The 17353-nt window shown below is 41.5% G+C and overlaps 1 long non-coding RNA gene across 2 annotated transcripts in view; it reads right to left on the bottom strand.

The window, feature by feature from the left end:
• Positions 1–1737: 1737 nt before the first annotated feature.
• Positions 1738–17353, bottom strand: part of LOC135284709 (uncharacterized) — a 30449-nt gene continuing 14833 nt past the window's right edge. Inside the window, exons 7-8 of one of the 2 annotated variants that reach the window (XR_010349916.1) lie at positions 12739–15158; positions 1738–4709 (exon numbers count right to left, since the gene is read on the bottom strand). This is a non-coding gene — a long non-coding RNA (uncharacterized LOC135284709). The remainder of the gene's footprint in view (positions 4710–12738; positions 15159–17353) is intronic. The other variant, XR_010349915.1, reaches the window with a different exon arrangement.

Here is a 17353-nt window from a genome sequence, read left to right as displayed (position 1 = left end):
CCCCTTGGATCTCCTTTTCTCCAGGCTGAACACCCCCAGCTCCCTCAGCTGCTCCTGGTGCTCCAGACCCTGCCCCAGCTCTGTTGCCCTTCCCTGGGCACATCCAGCCCCTCAGTGTCCTTCTGGAGCTTCCAGACCCGGACACAGCACTGGACACAGTGAGCGCACCACGGAGCCAAAGGACAGTCAGTGCCCTGGTGCTGCTGGTCGCACTGCTCCTGCTACAATCCAGGAGCCTTTGGCCTCCTTGCCCATCGGGGCACGCGCTGGCTCCCATGGGATGGCAGCGGGCCTGCTGCCACGAGCGCTTTGGCCCCTTGTGTCCCCAAAGTGCCCCTAAAGCCCGGCCTCACGACAGGAACCCTCTCTGCCAGCCGTAAAGGGGCACATTCGTGCTGCAGCCCCTCGGGAGGGGTCAGCCCGTGTCCCCATCCCGCAGTGCTTCTCACGGCTGCAGCTTTCCCCGCGCTCTCCGGGAATGTTGGAGCACTCGGTACCGTCCAGAGCAGTCAGGGAGTTGTGCAGCCTGAAGGACTAATGGGCTTTAATCAGAATTCCCATTTCTCTTTAGTAGGATGCACAAGACCTGTCTTAGCCAATGCATAACCATAGAGAAGGGTCAGAGGAAGAAAGGCATTTTCCTTTAAATCCTTTCTCCTTCCTCATGCGTTTTCACAGAAGCCACAGATACAAGGACAACTGCAAACTTCAAGCTCCCTTGATTTTTCATCAAGAGCTGTAGTGACAGAACAAGGAGTAATGGGTTCAAATTAAAAGAGGAAAAATTTAGGGTAAACATTAAGAAGAAGTTTTCCACTGTAAGGGTGGTGAGACACTGGAACAGGTTGTGGCTGCCCCAACCCTGTCAGTGTTCAAAGCCAGGTTGGATGGGGCTCTGAGCAACCTGGTCTAGTGGTAGGTGTCCCTGCCCATGGCAGGGCAGGTTGGCACTAGATTATCTTTAAGGTCCATTAAATCCCTTAACATTCTGTGATTGTACCATTTTTACTAAATAAAGAAATTATTACTAAATTGAAAGCAATGTGCAATAATGTCAGCCCATCTGAAACTGGGACATTTCCCACCCCATCCCTTGTGGGAATTAAAAGCACATTTCAGGACACAGCTGTTGGCATCTGCCACGCTGCAATTTCCCACCAGTGCCTGCCTCCTGCTTCACCTGCTGGGGCTCAGCCTTTGCATGAACCTCATTTGTCCATGGCTTAAGCCCTTGGAAGCCTTTTTATTGTTTCCAGAGGGGTTTGGATCAGACCACAACAGTATTGCACAGGAATTTTCCTAAGCAATGCCCCAGCTAACAAAGCCAGAAATGTTGCCAGATTGCTAAAGGATTGTATTACAAAATCCACGGACATGGACAAAGTGCATGCTTTAATCCCATACTGAGAGGCGTTACTCTGACCTAGTAAGTCTCCCCACAGCAAATAATAGAGGTCAGGGTTTAAAATGTGAAAATGTCTGAAGATGGCTTAATCACAGTGATTCGGACTTGCCTGAATCATTTTGTTCCTCAGCTGAGTATAAAGCTGCTGCTTGTAAATGACAGCATTTGATTTGAAATGAAAAACAATGTAAATCAAGCACATCAGAGTACTTGATAAAATCCAGTAATATATATAAAGATATTAATTTATATGAGGTGTAATTTCAAGAAATGAACAACTCAAAGCACTATTTATGGAAATGGAATTCCCTGAACTCCCAAAGCCCTTTCAACTTCGTTTAATATTCTCATCTGTAAAGAGGATCTTAAATCTATTTTTGCAGTACAGGCTTCAGGATCAGAAATGATGCTGTAGTACATATTTATATTGCTTTCAGGACATTTGGATTAAATGGAACCCATTAAATGGATTTTCAGGTTTAAATAAATGCATTTACTGGCATATTTTACAGATGTTATTTGAGCATGTGAGTGCAGTCATGGATATCTCCAATTTACTTTGTGCATGAACACTTCCAGGTTGTAAACATTCCAGAAATCCTAGTGTTAGTAAGGTGCATCACATCAAATGAGTATGTTTTACACAAGTTTTTCAGAAAACTTATTTCTGTTAGGACTTCTACTTCTGATTTCAGTTCAGTTAAAAAAAGGTAAATCTAAACTGGATTATCAGGCACATGGGATGCAGGATGATGACATCTACTGGATATATTTCATTTTGCAATTTGCACTGCCTAGCTTCAAATATAGAATAATAAACCAAATTCAGCGTGGTTACACAAGCAAACCTCTACTGAAATCCCTTCAGTCATAGACACAAGTGCAGGAAAATTTGGCATATAATTTTTAGAGTAAAATGCATCTCAATATCTTTGTATATTTGGGTGTTAAATACTATTCCCAGTACATTTCTATTAATACATCAAAAAAAGTTTCCTTGGTTCAGGAATTCTTCAATTTCTCATTCATAACTAATGTACAAATAAAGAAGAAAGCTGCTTTATTTGTCTGTATAGATGAATTGTTAAGGGGGAATAGTCCTGGCTCTGCATGAAGGTTGTTCCCAGAGTGTCACTGGGACTGGGTGTACCTGCCCTGACTTGGTGTCAGGTGTCAGACCCACACCCAGGACACGCCAGCACAAAAGAACAACCCTAGGGAGCTGTTTCGTAATAAATCAGAATGCAATATTAAAAAATATTTGCAGAATAACTTAATACACACCTCATGTATGAGGCTGAGTCAGACAGATGCAGATCAGTCTATTTCAATAACAAGTCACTGGAATTCTTTGATGTTCTTTACAGTATATGGCAGAAGGTTGGGTTTTACTCTGTCATGTAAAAATGATTGTTAAGGTATTTTTGATGGTTTGGAGTGGTAAAAATTAATGCGTTTTTTTTTCAAAAACTTAGTATTTTTTCATCTGACATTTTTAGAACAAGAGGAACTGCATAAATGCAAATTATCAGCTGTATAAGTCACATGCCTTGAATAAACTGGACATAAGGGAATTTTGGTATCTTCTGGAATGGTGGAACAGCCTATTTTCTATGTCATTCTGCTGAGACCATACTAGGGGCTGTGCCTATGTATGACCTAATATGACCAAATCTAAACCCACTTTTTAACAAAACAACTTCAGATTTCTTGAAACTCCCCCATTTGTTTAAATGCTCTTATGATTCCTTTGAGGCAAAGGCTTTATTGGATTAATGCAAGTGCTTACATCAGATAGTGAAAAATCACATGGTCTTGCAAAAATCACATTTTGATAATTAAAAAGAATAAAAATGCAGGGAAGATTTTAAGAGGATTAGCTTTTTTTTTTTTTTTCCTAATGACAAGGTCCTGAAAAACTAAATACACACAATATCTTTGCCTTGAAACACCCTGTCTAAATTTAGCCTGATTCAGTGACAGTAATTTTTGTAAGAATGAAAACAGTTGTCTCCTAAGAAAAACAGTGCAAATGAGCATGTTAAAACTCTGTTTTAGTTTGCAAAGTGTGTAGCAATCCATTAACTATTCCCAAATTTAATTTCTCCTTTCCGGAGGCTTTTGCAGTGGATTCTCTGATACCGTATTGCATTCCTCCTATAAGAATAAAGCTCTGTACAATCTATCTTTCCTTTTGTTCTAAGTTTCTCATTACAGACACTAAGGATATCTGTATTTTGGACTGAAACAAAACCCAAAGACTCATGAAAGGAACCTAATATGGATTTTCTTCTCCTAGGTTGATCTTCTTGCATTAAATAGACTGATCTGCATTTTTCAAAAGCCAAATATCAATGTTTTATTAGTGTGGGCTTTGGTGGATCGAGCTGCAGCTGTGCCTTGGTGCAGCAGCTCTGTGCCTCCTGCAGAGAACAGCCTGTGCCCCAGCCCTGCCCAGCTGCTGCAGCATCCTGCACCATCCTGTTGGTGTGGGCACTGCTGGGACAGCAAAGGGCCCCCCCAGGCACAAAGATGCACAGCTCTCCTGCACCTCTTGTGTGCAGGGTAGACAGACTTGCATATGGGGCACTGCCAATGCAGTAATGGCAAAATATTGAAAGATGAGCAAACATATTGCTGCTTAAAGTTCAACAGAAATTATTTACATTCATGTGATTATTTTTAATATTATTAAAGACACCAGTAGCCTTTACCCGAGAGTAGTTTATATCTGTATCTTCTTCTGAAGAGAAAAAAGCAAAACAAAATAGCATTTTAAAAACTAAGATAAAACCTGTAAATATAGTTATTGATCTAGGGATTTCTGAATATATTGAGAATTTCCCTACAAAAATTCAAGATTAGTTATTAAGTTTCAGTTTTACTCCTTCTCTACAGCTAAATGCCATGGGCCTAGGTAGCATGTCTTAAAAGATGCTAACAAAGCAGAAAGAGATTTACTTATAGTTAACATGTTGCAAACCAAATTGTAATAACTTGTTTGTGTGAAGGATTGATTTTGATTTCTTATCTGCATGATGAAACTCTGGTGTCAGCAACACAGGAATGACAGGGACCTGTTGGAGCGAGTTCAGAGGAGGCAACCAAGATGATCCAAGGGATGGAGCACCTCTCCTGTGTGGAAACCTTGAGGGAGTTGGTTTTGTTCAGTATGAAAAAAAGAAGGCTTTGGGGTGGCCTGATTGTGGCTTTCCAGTACTTGAAGGGAATTGCAGAAAAGATGCACAGGGACTTCTTGAAAGGGCATCCAGTGACAGGCCAAAGGGGAGTGAGTGGCTTCAGTCTGAAAGAGGGTAGGTTTAGATCAGACAGTAAAAAGAAATTCTCTGCTATGACGGTGGTGAGGCACTGACACAGGTTCCCCAGAGAAATTGTGGATGCCCCACCCCTGGAAGTGTTTAAGGCCATGTTGGTTGGGGGTCTGAGCAACCTGCTCTAGTGAAAGGTATCCCTGTCTGCAGCAGGGGGTTGGAACTTGTGTGAACTTTAAGGTCCCTTCCAACTCAGGCTGTTCTATGATTCCATGATTCTGTGACTCTCTTCCCCTTGGTGGAGCATGGTGTAATTATGCATTATTATTTGAAGAGAATGCTCACTTGGAAAGTTTGAAGCACCCAAAGATTTTTCTGCCTTCACAAAACAAGACAGGTTCTGGAGAGTCAAAGCACAGCACATGGACAAGCCTTGGGTCATTGCTGGCAGGAGACAAGAATAACCTACAAGTGCATCATCTGCATGAGGAGAACCTCTTAATTCTGCAATTTTCCCATAGTCCTTTAAAGACAAGGTTTTTATTCTCTTTAAAGTAAATGATTGCTAAGAAATGTGTTAGGCATTGCTGCTTATGGCTTTACAATTTCCTACAGAACAAAACTGCAGAGAAAAAGCCTTTGGCCTTTGTCTTCTGTGAAAATAAAAAGGGGCTAAGAGAACAAAGTATATTAACAGTTGCTTGTTGGCACATTTGTCTCACTTCCTAACTGACCTTGCTGAGCATACTTAGCAAGGAGACAAGAAAGAGAGGCAAGGGAGGAGTCTCAGGACTGCAGCCCCCTCCCTGCGTGGCTGGGCAGGGATGTACTGGTGTTCAGCTCCCGGGGCCCTGCCCAGCCCCTGCCCGAGGCACCGAGCCCGGGCAGCGCTGCTCGGCTCGCATCCCCTCTCTCCGCCGGGGCTCTGGGAAATGCACCACTTAAGATCGCCCCTCCCAGATCCCTCCTGATCCTTCTTGTTGTTGTTCTTTTGTTTTCCAAGCACCACACGGAGAAATGTCTGTCTTGCCTGTCTCCACACACACATTGCAGCTCCTGCTGCAGAGATTTACCTTTTTCCCCAGAGCTGCTGACTCTGTATTCCAGGCCTGATTTGAAAACATAACTAAGCAAGCAGAAACCAAAAGAATGAAGACCCTTTTTTCCCCTCATTATTGCCATGTATTCCTTTGTCTCCTGCCATTGTTTTTGAGTGTTTGAGTGCATCTTGCTTGAGACAGGCAGTATTATTTATGAGCTTGCCTGTTGTATATCATCCCCTTTTTAGTAGTTTTCCCAGCCCCCTAATCCATTTATTAATCCATAGAAAAAAAAAAAAAACAAAACATGCTTTCCTACAAATTGCATACAAAGTAAAAACAGGTCTGAAATGTTCAAGTAGTAAAATATTTTAAAAGTATCTCAGACCAGATGCTAGAAATTTATCCTAGGAATTAATATTCATTATATTTCTCATATTTCTATATTTTAATATTAGTTTCTGTTTTGTAGCTGCTCCTGACTATTACTTATTGTAATAGAAGTTCAGTATCTGTTTGTTCAAAGAAAAATGTATCTGCTAAAACAGGTGGGAAGCTGGAACACCCTGACAGCTGGTGCAGCACATTTTTTCAATTGCCAGACAGCAGCTCAGAAATGGTGTGCCTGAGAGGGAGAAATGGAAATTATTGTGATAGTGTGTGTGAAGCACATGGAAAAGCACATGCTGCCATCATAGCAGTTTTTCTGACCTCATCCATGCTTTGTCTTAGGCAGCTGTAAATGTAAGAAATAAAATGCAGATCTAGTGTTAATTTTTAAACTCATTAATGAAAATTTTCCCTTTGAAACAACAAATTAAGTAACAGCTGTACATATAGAACCTTGCACTATATGTTGGGTTTTATAGCTAAGGAAATTAATTATGCATTACACTCAACATTTTTCCCCCTTACAAGGTGATGCATGGCTGTATATGGGGAGTTGGTATGACTGAAATGCAAGATCTGCTTATTCAAATTCAGTATTTGCTCAGATATTTAGTAACATCTGGAATGCAGTTATAGAACTCCTGATTTACAAAGTGGAATAACAGAGGGCAAGGCAAGTTCCTTTTGTTGGGGCTTGACATTCATTTTACCATTTGTGCTACTTGTTTTGTGGAAAACAGAAGTGGAGAGAATCAGAATTTTACTGGGAACTGGCCATGCCACAGCAGAAAATGTGGTCTTCCTGAAAAACCCTGCCTTGCAGAGGAAATGTCATCTGTGAAACACCAGGCTCCTGTCACCCCTGGGCTGAGCCTGCCTGCCAGGCTTGCCTCTGCCTTGAGCTTCACGCTGCCATTCCCAGTGTCACCAGACTCCACTGTCAGTACAGAGCCTTGGTGGAAAAAATCACAGTGGCAAACCTCTGCTCTACTTTCTGAAGTCACATACAGGACCATCCTGCCCCTTGTTCCTTTGTCCTCTGCCTACGCAGTCCCAAACAGGAACTGTTTGCTAATCTGTGGGCTGCTAAATTTAGCTGGCTCTTGGTAGCTGAAAACAGCTCACAGACTGGATTGTACTGCTGGTCACCAGCACCTGTAGCCAGATAATGCCAGTTAGCTGATATAAAACTGGGTGCAAACAACTGACTCTGTCAGCTGCTCTGTACATTAAAAAATACTAATAGTAATAATAACACTAATAACTATTATTGTTGTTATTGTTATTACATACTGGAAAGAATAATTTTTATACTTTTGTCTGAAATTATACATCTCTCAGGATGATTTCAGTCTTCAGAAGAGTTGATCTGGGAGATATGTGTTCACAGACAACATGAGAGAGACAAAAGTAGAGAGAATGCAGAATTATACAGGAGACTAGATCTGCCATGGCAGAAGATGTGATTTCCTGAAAAATCCTCCCTGGCTGAGGAGGATATCATGGTGAATATCAAACTCTAACACTGGCTTTAATTACTGCCACAGCAAATATTTTTGTTGGAAACTGGTACCACATAAACTTTGTCCAGCCTTACCTTCCACTGCAAGTTTAGTGTTTAATTAATGAAAACTGTAATTCCAACTTTGATCAACACAGGTTTCCTACAAAACCCACTAAAACTTGTGGTTTAAATGTAAAAGCAGCATAATAACACAGACTTTAATCCAGTTGTTTTCTTTAAGTTTTAAGTAAATGAAACTCAGGATATATGCAGGTATAAAGACAGAAGCTGAAACTCAGGCAAATCTTTATGAATCAAGAAAGACCAATTTTGCATGGCTTGAAAGCTAAATTCTTCTTGATAGGGGAACTTCCCAAAGCAAAATTTCACTTCAAACTGCTTGCTTGGGTGGTTGTGTAAACAGCTGTGAAAACCTGTGTGGTATAGACACTTGAGAGTGCATTTCCAGCCAGCCCCGTGATGCTTGGTGGCCTGGCCAGAAGATGGCAAGCGTGTTTTGTGGGAGAACAGAACTGTGCCAGGCAGACAGGTGTCCTGGTGGTGTAAGAATCAAACAATTCACAGTCAAGACTAGAAATGTTAACATTATTGACGTGATCCTTGTAAGGCTTGAACTGTGAGATAAAAAAGAGACAAAACCTGTGATAATTTACAGCTGCATGTGCACAAGGGAAGGGAGGAAGTGCTCGGGGAGGCAAATCCCTCTGGCCCCCCTGACATGGGATGTGCTCCTGAGGGATGCAGCAGGTGCCAGCCTTGCATCTCTGCTGCCCCACGTTTAGTGTTTGTCTCTGTAACAGCAGGTCTGAAACAGCCACAGAAGAATCCCACACAGGTTACAAATAGTACCCAGCATCTCCTCCCAGCTCTGGGCTTTCTGACCCGAAATCTGCCCTCACAATGAGCAGGGGGTGTTCCTTGCCTTATGAAGTGACAGCGAATTACAATCTTCAGTTAATTATTTGCTTTGTTCTGCTATTTCTTTCTTTCCTTCCATACCTTTGGCATGGGGAGGGGCAAGGACAGGCATGCAGGGAATTTAGATACTGCTTTACAGCCTGGCACTTCTCTCTCTCAGCTATCAAAGAATTGCAGCTCCTGAATCCTTTCCAGAATGGCACGCAGTCCTTTTACTTACTTAGAAGTAGAATTCTGTCTAGTGTTCCAGCCACTGGTAACTGGATAAAACTCTTTGTTTATCAACTCATTTTTGAGTTGGCTGGAAGTGCAAATTAGATAAAGGAAGATATCTGCTTCCCAGTAGGGGCTGAACATTCAGATTCTACAAAGCTAGATCCACTGACCTGGCATTCCCCACTGTGGAAATAGTCTCTGTAGGGAAGACTAAACTGAAGGGATATATTTACCACTTAGGGCAAAATGTTACGATGCTCATATGCCTCTGAACTTACTGGAAATCATGTCAGAGTTTTGGATCAGTACTGCAAGAAGTGTGATTTTCTAGACCAGAGAGCTTTAGAGTATTTGTAAGATAATCTGCTCTAGTAGAGAGCTGAGTTGCTGACACTGATTTTCATTTGTAGCCTTTAGCTGATCTATCAGATATCCTGGGCACAGGCCACTGGTTCCCCTAAGGGTCAGGACAGAGGTCTTAAACCTAATTACACTTTGTAATATGAACTGTTATAGGGACCAAAAGATTGGGTTGTGAAGATATAGGGAAATATTGCACAGCCATTTGTCAAAGGTTTTAGGCCAGATGAGTTGTATCGCTGTGATCCAGCTGATTTAAAGGCACAGAATGTTTCCCACTGCTGCAGACTGTTTTAGGGGAGCTATTGGGGGCCTCAGACAACATTTGAGCCACAGAAGTGGCTGAACATGATGGCTCAGACAAGTGGGGTTTGAGTATTGATAATGCTTGAACTGGATTCCTCGAACCAGGAATTCCTGAGGGGCTGCATTCACTCATGGACCACAGAGAAAATGGATCCTCTGTAAAATGCTCCATTTTCTGTCATTGCACAGGGTGAGCTCAAACACTAATGCTGTTCAAACACTCCAGTCACTTTGGACACAGATGGACTCAATGATCCAACCTTTACGATTCTGTGATTCTATGACTGCTTGTGGTGGAGATAAGGAGTGGAAAAGAACTTTTGGCAAAGAAGGTAGATGCAAAGAAAATAGGGCATACCACAAAGAGGAGAAAGGCTTTTTTCCCCCATGCATTTCCATTATGGTGGACTTTTGTTAAGCTGATTTTCATATGCACATTCTGAGAAGCTAGGAATGTAATCAACAAGGAATGAAACAGAAATTTTAGATGTCTCAGTAGTCAAAAGTGTGCATGGAAATGATACAGGAAGGATAGATTTCTTCTGCTTATTGAAAACACTGCAGCTTTGCCAAAAATTTCAAATATTCCTGACAAGGATGATGTTATATATGAGGCTGAGCAAGAAGGAGTTACCCTCTCATCTCCATTTTTTTCATTTAAGATTTTTTTTTCTAGTTTAAAGCATTGCAGCCTTCAAACAAAACCATATCCATACACCAGTTGATTTTTTTGAGTTTAAAATGACCAGTGGTGATAACATTCTCTGCATTCCTTCTGAGGGCAGGAAAAAGTGGACGGCATGATATGCACCAAAAGATTATTCAATTGAGTATTACAGAAAGCTTTCCATCTCCAAAGGCAGCTCAGCACAGTGATGACCTTCCTAGCGAGCTGTGGAAATTCTACTATTGATGGTTTTTGTAACAGGAGGGCAGGGAAGTAGCTATGAAGATTTATTTTTATGCCTCCTATCAGTGTATTGATTTACATAACATTCATAATTAATTTCTATATAGTAAATGATGGAGTGTTTCTGACATTTGTGTTGTGCCACTGTGATGTGCCCTGTTCTATTCTATTTAGCTGCACAGTAACTCTTCAAGGTGCATTGAATTTTAAAAGGCATCCTGCTGGGAAAAAAAATCTGGAATAAAAAAATACTTTTCTTTTGCTGGCTTGGCAGTTCCTCTGTCCAGCTCAGTGTTTCCACACAAGCCATGTGCCAGGATTATTTTTGAAGAAATGTTCCAGGAATTGCACCTTTAGTCTTGTCTGGCATGACAATTCTTACAAAAGGATTTATTTGCACTGTCAGCAAAAAATTATGGTGTATTCTCCTTTCTGAGAGCAAAATTCTTGGCCCCTACACAGGATCTTATTAAACAGGATTCACTGCCTACAGCTCAATGCTGTGAGAAACCTTTGCAAATTTTCAGTGGATGATCCCCAGATATTTTGGCCAGGGTGTCCACAGTGCTACTATGAGTCTCTCTCTCTCTGCTCACTCAGCTCTGAAATCCTTCCAAGAGGAGATAAAGTGGAGGGCTCACACTGGCTTTAGCAGGATTTGGATCAGGCCATCTGGCTAAACTTTCTTGATCTGTTTGAACCAATGGACTTCTGTGTTGCTGGTGAAATGGGTGGTCCCTGGTTTAATCCTTGTCCTCCCTTCATCCCAGCAGGGAGCTCTATGTGGCTTCACAATGAACCAGACTATGGACTGAGCATCCTTTTTTCCCATCCCCAGATTAGTTCCCTGATTTGCATTATCCCATGAACACACAACTGCAATTCCAGCCTGAGGAAGCAGATGGGATCACACACAAAAAGCAGGGATAAGGACAGATCCACTTGTGCCAGATCCTCCTCACTGAACATGTGTGAACATCCTTTGAAAACCTGTTTGTACTTTTTCATTATCAGTGTCCCAAAACCTTGCAGTTCACATATGGTAAAGGTTGTAACTACAGGGACTAAGAGCTTTAGTAGCTTTTCCATTATCTTGCCTTGACTGGACGGAATATCTCTTAGGAGTCAGAATTGGCCTTTTAAAAAAAGAAACTATCAAAATAAATTTCAAACAAACAAACAAAACAAAACCAAAAACAAAACAAAAAAACAAACAACCCTGAAAACTCCCAGTAATCCCTTTGGTGAGGCTCTTCACAGGAAAAAATAAGTGTCCTATGGTCAGACTGGCTCAAACTGCTAGCCAAAGAGACCTGTGGGAACTGTGGGAGGGAGGAGAAAGCCATGGAAAGAGCTCGTACATTAGACCTCAGAGTAATGCTTCTGAGTATCCAGGGCTGAGTGGCCCATCCCATTATTATTCTCTCCCTTGCTGCAGATTTTTGTAGCACTTTGTTTGGGCTTTTTTTTTTCCCTAAGCTATTTTAAAAATAGAAACTGTCATAACTGGAATGCTTTTCTTCTTAGGTTGGAAGACAACAAATTATAATGTGCCACTGGAAAATGATGCATAGGTATGTGTGTTTATGAACTTTGCAAATTAAACTCTAGAAAAGACGAAATAATTGTGGCTGTTGCCCAAAGTCTGTTATACAGGACCACTTATAGTGTTGATATTGTTAAATCTTTGTTAAATGTTCTTAGGGACAGTTTGAACCACCCATTCCTGTTCCCACCAAGTTATGTTGCTAGATTTAATCCATATTTCATTTCTGTCAAGATTTTTGTCTCAGCAACCAGCCTAATACACTAGCTTTACCTTTTCTTCTTTTAGGTTTTGTATATTGGAATAACATCCAGGATTTATATAATGGAATAACATTCAGCCATAAGGACAAATTGTCAGCTATTCTCAGATTATTAAGCTCAGTGGAATGAAGGAAACCAGCTGAATCTATGACAAATGGGGAAAGTTTCTCCAAAATTGGCATTATTTCTGTTTAATGACACAAAAATCAACCAGAGGTATCAAAATCTAAATGCATTTCTTCAACTCTCAAGAGAAAGTTATTAGAACTACAGCTGTTTACCTTCTACTGTAACAGCAGGCATTGCATTAATAACAGTGATTTGTATAAATTCCAGCAATACTGTGGCATGCACTGCATGGTCTGCAATCTGTGCATATTCAGTTCATTTCAGATGGAAGGTACCTGGGGGTGATTTCACCTTAGTTGATGCAAATCGACTGATCTGAGGAATAGAATTTGAAGCCCTTTTATTTGAAATTAAACCTGACAGGATTTTATGTTTCTAATATAAACACTAGAGAGACAGGTGACAAACATTACTTAGCAAGATACAAATATGTGCATAACAGAAGCTGTTTTTCTTACCTGTGGCAGTTCTGAGCCCTCAATGCTTGTGCTGTCCAGTGGAAACTCCACAGCTTTCAATAGATTTCTCTGTTTTCTGAAAAATCTCCTACTACAAGCCCTCCTTCTCTTGTTGCATTTGTCATTCCAGTCACTATCAAATCTTAACAGCTCTTTTAAAGGAAGGAATCAAAAATATACATGTATTATACCATATAATATAATCAGATTTGAAAGCATTTTCTTTTGTAGCTCCCATATTTCCTTGTGCTCTTTCTCATTATATTTAATATAACTACTCTTTTAAAATATATTGTGTGCAGTATGTCCTTCTGTGAGATCCAAGATGCACATTGGGAGCTCTCTAACAGTGGCAAAAGGCAGCAGAGTGGGGAATTACAGGTCATCTAAACCTGGCTGGGATAATAGTGTTAACCAGTAGCACATAGAGAACATTCCTGGGTTGGACTAGGGGGATTAAACAACATGAGCTGATTATGCTAATTTTCTTCATCTCCTAACGTCTTTGGATTTCTTCACTGAAGCTGAAAGAAAAATTCCCAGTCATTTATGTCTAGAGATATTTCAACCTTCATTTCCCAGAAAGATATCTGCATTATATGATAAATACATAAATACAAGATAAATATGAATCTGTTCTCCAGTCAGCCAAACACTTTGTTTGCAAGAATTCAGAATACAACAGTAAATGTTGGGTTACACAGACCTGGTTTTAGTGATAATAACCACTGCAACAAAGTTTAATACACTGTTACTTTTGCTAGCACCAAATACCTGGCAGCTTTTCACCATGATGTGAGAGCAGCAAAGTGAGTAATTTACTTTCATTGGCTGCACATTTTCTCATTCAGGCTGTTTTCAAACTCACATAGTTTTCACATTACTTAAGCAATTAACCACATGAAACCTCTTGTTCTCACTTCTCTGTCTCCAAAATGTAATATTCCACCAGACAAGCCCATTAAGTTCCCATCCTGGGACACATTATCACCTCTGCTGCTGTGTAGGCAGAGGTGGTTGGAGCAAGGACCAATTTGCTGTTTTCTAAATGTTCCCTACTTCCATATGTGCTTAGACATCAATAGAGATGGAAAATAAGGAGTGAAATAAGCTGAACTGTAACTGGGAAGAGAAAGAAAGCCTCCTTCCTTTCCTATTAGCTGCTTTTTACCATCGTCTTCAATGTAAAGCTGGAAGATCTAAGCAAGCAGTTACAGCAAGATATGGGAGCCAGCAGATTTTTAGGATTAATTTATCCCATAATGGGCTATTCAAAGCAAATGCTGATCACTTAAGAAGACAAGGTCCCATACCCAAGTGCAATGTATGGTATCTTAGTCCCTTGAAGTAATGAGAATTTTGCAACTGAATTCACTTGGGCAGGTTCTTGTGTTAATGCTTCCATTCCTGCCACTTCTTTTGCCTGCTGGAGCCAGTTCCAGGATGGCGTGTATTTTCTGGGAAGCTGTTCTTCTGCAGCTCTGACTCTTGCTGGTGCAATGTGGCTCCATGTCACTTGATGGATGTGAGCCTTCAGAGCCTTATTCTGCTGCTCCTCTTCTCCACAGAATAATGGCTGCACACAGATCCGTGTCAGGGGATGTTTGGGTTGGATATCAGGAAGGCTCTTCACCCAGAGAGTGGCTGGGCACTGGAACAGGCTCCCTTGGTCACAATGTCAAGCTTGTTCAAGAAGCCTTTGGACAATATCCTCAGGCACATGGTGGGACTCCTCAGGTTGTCCTATGCAGGGCCAGGAGCTGGACACAATGATCTTTGTGGGTCCTTTCCAACTCAGGATAATCTGTGATTCGAATGCCTCTCATCCACTGTCTTTGCTAACTTGTCAGGTGTTGCAAAAACTGCGATGGATGAGGATTGTTGACATGGGACAAAACCAAGCTCCTACTGAGGCTTTACTTGCTTTTAAAGTAAAGCAAAGGCAGGGGAACATGTCCAGTGGCTCCCAAGTGGGGGTACTGAGGCTGCAAGGTGCTGTGTCCAGCTGCTGATGGGTGCAGGAACAGGTACAGCACTCTGCAGCTGCACCAGCTGTGTGGGCTCTGGAGAAGAGGGAGAGAAGCACAGGTGAGAGTGAGTTGTGCCATGAGCTGTGTCCTCACTGCTCTGTTGGATGGCTTCTGAGGAGCAGAGTCACCTGCCTGCACTGGTCAGCTTTAGGTATGTCCCACACAAGCTTCTGCATCTTCTTAGTCCTTGCCCAGCCTCTTTGTCTCAGCTACTGCAGGCTTGGAGTGGGATCTGAAAGGCCTCCAGCTGGAATGCTCCTTGCTCCTGTTTCTCCAGTGCCCATCCAGGAGCAGAAGTGAAGGAATTGTACACAACAGCCTCAGCCTCCTGAGATGGCTGAACAGAGGAGGCTGGTATTTCTCCCCTGTAACACATGGCTGACCTTAACACTGTGGATAAAATTATTACAAAAAATCACCTGACAGCTTCACCTGTGCCTCTTTATGTATATTATCCTCTTTAATGTAACATATTTCAGTTCCTCTGTTGCTTTCCTAGAAACAAGTGGAAACCACTTTAAGCTGTAAGAATAAATTTGTATAAAATACCATGTTTTCAGATTGCTTTTAAACCATCTGAGTTGCTAATGTGATATGAACATGACTTGGACACGAACTTCATTGCTGATAATAGAAAATAAATTTGTAGTGAACTAATTTAGTATGGGATATTTCTGTCAATAAACAAGCAGCAGAACATTCCACCAATTTATAATTTGTAAAACTGAATGTCTACAGCAAAGGCTGGGAAAACTGCTTTCTTCTTTCCCCCCAAGGCGTCCTAAAAACTAACAGAACTATGAGAAAAAGTAACAGTCTCATTTTTGTATATAACCAAAATCCCTCTTCTGGGATTGAATTCAGCTGAGGCACTAACGAATTCCTCCATAACATCAAAAATTAAGCCTGAACAACTGCATTTTAGTGGGATCTTTCTGACTCTGATGAGAGAACACAAAAAAAAAAAATCAGCAGTGTCAGTCCAAGGTTCGAATATATTCCAGGGCAAGGAAATTTAGAAACTAGCAAGTCTGAATCCACCACACAGTACAAAAACTTCAGAGATTCATAATAACTAATCAAATATGCATAAAGGTATATTATTCCTTTCAACCCACTATGCACAGTAAAGTGATCATTTTAAAATTAAGAATGTTTTAAGACAGTTAATGGTAAAGATACCATGTATTTTCACAGGAAAAATATTGACAGTAGGTTTCACTCCCCCTCATCATTTTCCCTCCTTCAGAACTGGCAAAAATAACATGAAATGTCAAGCACAACATCAAAATAATTCAAGGGTGATTTGCTGTTCCTGAAACATTTGTAGCCACATAAAGCATCAATTTATGTATTAGTGCCTGTACATGTGGCTGACTGTGAATGCAAGCCAGAGCACATTCCTAAATCCAGCTGTTTCTCTTGCTGCTGCTGGCCAGAAGTGTGAGTGGAGGGGGTCATCAGAGAAAGGCCCTGGTGTGCTGGTGGAGTTGCTTCATTAAGATTCAATACTGAGGCTTCAAATGTGAGAATGAAAAGACAAAAAATAATTGGCAAAGTCAGTGAATGCAGGAAGGAGGGGGAAAGGAAGCTAATGGGGCTTCCTGCAAGGTTGTGAAGCTGAGAATGAGAAATGTTATATTAATGAAGTTGATGGTGAAAAGGAAGTGCTCAAAAAAGGAAGAAACAAATGACACCCAGTTTAGAAAGTGTGGGTGGCAGGAAGAACAGTGACACCATTAGTCACAGATAAAAGAAGTGAGGGGACAAGAATGTTAAGAAAGATGCTGAGTTCAAACACTGCTGCACTGTGACTATGCAGTTGTGTAAAAACCATTCAGTGAAAGGATCTTCTCACATGCCAAGGAGAGATAACTGTCTTCATTCACAAACTTCAGAGGTTTCGGAAAAAAGTTTCCCTATTGCTTACACATGAAAGATGGAGTTATACAGCAGGAACAGATGAATCTGGGATAAGGTCAAAGAAAAGTGAGTATGAGTAAATACTACATTACATTGTATTGAAGAATAGAGTAGAATAGAGCAGAATAAAACGGGGTAGTATAGAGAGTTTTGGTTGGAAGGGACCTACAGTGTTCATCTAGTCCAACTGCCTGACCACTTCAGGGCTGACCAAGAGTTAAGGCCTGCTGTTAAGGGCTTTGTGCAGATAACTCTTTAACTCTGACAGGCTTGGGGCATTGGCTATATCCCCAGGAAGCCTGTTCCAGAGTCTGACCACTTTCTTGGTACAGAAGTGCTTCCTAATATCCAGTCTGTTCCTACCATGAGGCAGCTTTGAACCACTCCCGTGCACCCTACCACTGGCAGGCTCCCAGGGAGGGGAGCTCAGCACCTCCCTCACCCCTTCCCTGCTCAGGAAGCTGTTAGGGAGCAATGGGGTCACCCCTCAGCCTCCACTTCTCCAAACCAGACAAACCCAGAGCCCTCAGCTGCTCATCACAGGACACCCCCTCCAGCTTTTCCACCAACTTTCCTGCCCTCCCCTGGATGCATTCAAGGACCTTCACATCTTTCTTCACTGGTGGGTCCCAGCACTGCACACAGAGCTCCAGCTGAGGCTG

Source organism: Passer domesticus, chromosome 1 (genome assembly GCF_036417665.1).
Source record: "Passer domesticus isolate bPasDom1 chromosome 1, bPasDom1.hap1, whole genome shotgun sequence".
NCBI classification, from domain to species: Eukaryota; Metazoa; Chordata; class Aves; order Passeriformes; family Passeridae; genus Passer; species Passer domesticus.
Note: the sequence above shows the minus strand (reverse complement) of the source record. Positions and strands in the feature narration are given on the sequence as shown.